The sequence below is a fragment of the Bison bison genome, unplaced genomic scaffold (genome assembly GCF_000754665.1).
Source record: "Bison bison bison isolate TAMUID 2011002044 unplaced genomic scaffold, Bison_UMD1.0 scf7180017864353, whole genome shotgun sequence".
NCBI classification, from domain to species: domain Eukaryota; kingdom Metazoa; phylum Chordata; class Mammalia; order Artiodactyla; family Bovidae; genus Bison; species Bison bison.
Window position 1 is genome coordinate 5,083,688 of NW_011494925.1, and position 3,012 is coordinate 5,086,699.

General features: G+C 44.4%; 1 protein-coding gene and 1 long non-coding RNA gene across 5 annotated transcripts in view; one reads left to right on the forward strand and one right to left on the reverse strand.

Annotated features, from left to right (window-relative positions):
* The window catches only part of MBP (myelin basic protein), an 82,186-nt gene that overhangs the window by 69,052 nt on the left and 10,122 nt on the right, over positions 1–3,012 (reverse strand). The gene's annotated exons all lie outside the window — the stretch shown is intronic.
* LOC104999523 overlaps positions 179–3,012 on the forward strand; it is a 14,773-nt gene continuing 11,939 nt past the window's right edge. The window contains exon 1 of one of the 2 annotated variants that reach the window (XR_826607.1): positions 179–2,688. This is a non-coding gene — a long non-coding RNA (uncharacterized LOC104999523). The remainder of the gene's footprint in view (positions 2,689–3,012) is intronic. The other variant, XR_826606.1, reaches the window with a different exon arrangement.

Below are 3,012 nucleotides of genomic sequence, written 5' to 3' on the forward strand. Positions count from 1 at the left end.
AAAATGGTGCAGCTGCTGTGGGAGAGTCGGCTGGCCCCTCAGAAGCAGAGTTACTTATTTGACTCAGCACGTGCGTCCTCTGTATACACCCAGGACAAATGAAAACATATATCCAGGCAAAAACACACACACACACGTTCACAGCATCACGATTCACAATCCCAACCAGTGGGGAACAACCCAAAATAGTCCACCAACCAATGAATGGATAGTAAAACATGCCATTTTCCTACAGTGGAATATTATTCAGTAATAAAAAGGGAATGACGTACTGACACGTGCTACAACACGGATGAGCCTTGAAAACATTGTCAGTGAAAGACGTGAGACACACACACACACGTGTTGTATGATTACATACATAAGACATGTCCAGAATAGACAAATCCATAGGGACTGAAAGCACATTATGGTGGCCTGGGGCTGGGGGTGGGGTGGGGGATGGCTAGAGTGATTAACTGGAATAGATTTATGACTAAAGGCACAAAAATGCTTCCTACTCAATACTGTGGACTCCAGAGGAAAAGAATTACGACTCTCAATGGGATGAGACTTCAAATCCAAGGCCCCTTTTCTAGATTTGTCTGGAAAACATAAGAAGAATTTTTGATAATATGAGTATATGAAAAGTCTAGGATTTTTAAAAGTTAAGACGCTATATGAGAAAAAAGAAAACCTATGTCCACACTAAAACTTGTCTGTGAGTTTTTGTTTTTAGTGGTTGTTATTTATAGTAGCCAAAAACGTGGAAACAACCCAACTGTCCATCAATGGATGAACGGGTACACAAAACGTGAAATATCCATACAAAAGATATTATTTGACCTTAAAAACAATGACACAGGCTACAATATGGACGACCATTGAAAATGTCATACTACCTGAAAGAAGCCAGAGAGAAAAGACCACGTATTAAATGGTTACATTCAGACATTCAGACAGAATGTCCAGAGTACAGAAATCTAGAAGCAGCGATCACTTACGGCTAGAGGCCAGGAGGCTGGGGGGATGTGACATCTGAAGAGTACAATTCTTTTCTGAGGTGATGAACAGGTTCTAAAATCAACTGCTGTGAGAGTCCCATGCATCTACGACTAAACTAAAAAAATCACTGAATTGTACAGATTATACAGGTGAATTGTACGGCATGTGCATCACATCTCAATAGAGATATTTTAGAAAGCGTAAATGCTTAGTTTGCAGGCAGTTTAAGTGAAACACCAGCATCACTGAAAGGAATTCAGCACTGCACGTCTGAGGCGCTTGCGGGCCCTATTATCTTGGATTAGGAAATGATCCTTGTACTACTTACTTTTAAAGCCACCGTCTCTGGAAGACCATTTAGTAGCATAATTACGATTGCAGTGTTCTGTAAATAAGCCACGCGAAGAAAGGAGCTCAGGACTTTATTTCATCACTGACTTTCAGAAGTCAGAGCAACATAAATCTTCACGAGTGTCACAGTAAAACTGTCTATCGAGGCCTGTTATGTAACTGGACATTCTAACATCTATTTTCGGAATGCAAATATCCTGCTGTTTATTTCTGTAAGTCACTGCTCTATCAGCAGGTTAAGTAGAATAAGAAGGATGCCGACACAGGAAGGGCATGGGGTGGGGGGAGAGGGAAGTGGGTCTTAGTGGAGCTCTTTTACTGAAAGAGTTTGATGGTTGGGTGACTCGAAAGTTTAATTAAAATGCACTTAAAGCTAATTCACAGAAGGACATTCATTTAGCTCAAACGGATATTCTACATTACTGGAAACAGAATAAGGTAATGGAAAATTCTGACTTTCTTCATCTGAAGGTGAATTCACGTCCTTTAGTTTTGTAGAACGAAAACCTCTCCTACCTACTCTCCTGGAACTTGTTGCTCTGAGCCTGCACGTGGGTATTCAACTGCTTCCTTGATGCAGACAGGACGACAAGCAGAAGGCTAGTACTGGAAGATGCGTCTTCGCTCAAAGGACAAACACGCTGATGTACCAGGTTCCAACTATTTTTCTGAATGTAAGCCTCACCTCTCCCTCCTCTGTTTCCTCCTTCCACACAAAATGGGCGTAATGACACCACGTAGTTCCTAGATTATCCTGAACACGAAATAGTCCATATGTGTCGTGACTGTAACAGAATCTGACCCTCAGCTAGTACGGTCACTGCACGACTTCATCACTACTGATTTTACTATATGCATTTTCTGTTTTTTTCCCCCACATTTTAGTAAAGGTGGAAATAAAATCTTTGTAAGTAAAAATCAGGCTTTAATGTACCTGTTAATGCAATAAGATTGAGAAACAAAAGGAAGAGAGATTTCACAGACAACTTGGATTGCGCCTGTGTTCTGGTTCCCTTGCTCAAAAGGAACGCACTTATTTTGCAAAATGGAATTGCCACTTGCCTCTGCGGTGCTTTTCTTCCTAACTGAGTTCCGTATGCACGATCACCCAGGCGGATCCCCAAAACAGAGAACCTGCTCAGACTCGCTCCAGGAATCAGAGGAACAGTCAGGCCGAAGCTGGTTTCCACCCGATCAAGAGCAAGATGAGTCACCTGAACTTGGTTAAGAAACCAAGTGCTCTCAAGAACTTGATACACACAGATGGCGGATGCCGATCACCAAGACCACTGGGATCAGTTCCTCGCTCCATCTAGAGCGTGTGCTTGACACTCTCTGCAAATGCACATTCAGGTATTTCCAGCAAAAGTAAGGGCCCCTGCAGGGTCTGAAGTTCACTACCAAGGTCAGCTTGGATGCCTCCCCCTGACCAGACTGCACCCAAGCCGACCCTGGGGTGAAGCGCCACTGACTTGCTGGCTGTGCCAGTGCCCGGGGGCCCGGGAGGTGCGGGCACAGGCGGGCTGGTCTTCATTCCCACAAGGTGTGCATTGCAGGGTGGAGGGGAGCCAGCCAGGGAAAGAGAATGAACCCAGGGGTGTGGGTGCACACCAGTTCGAGGGGCACATGATTAGTAGCTGGAAGAGGGGGTCCGCAGCAAGGGCGGAGGGTGGGGGG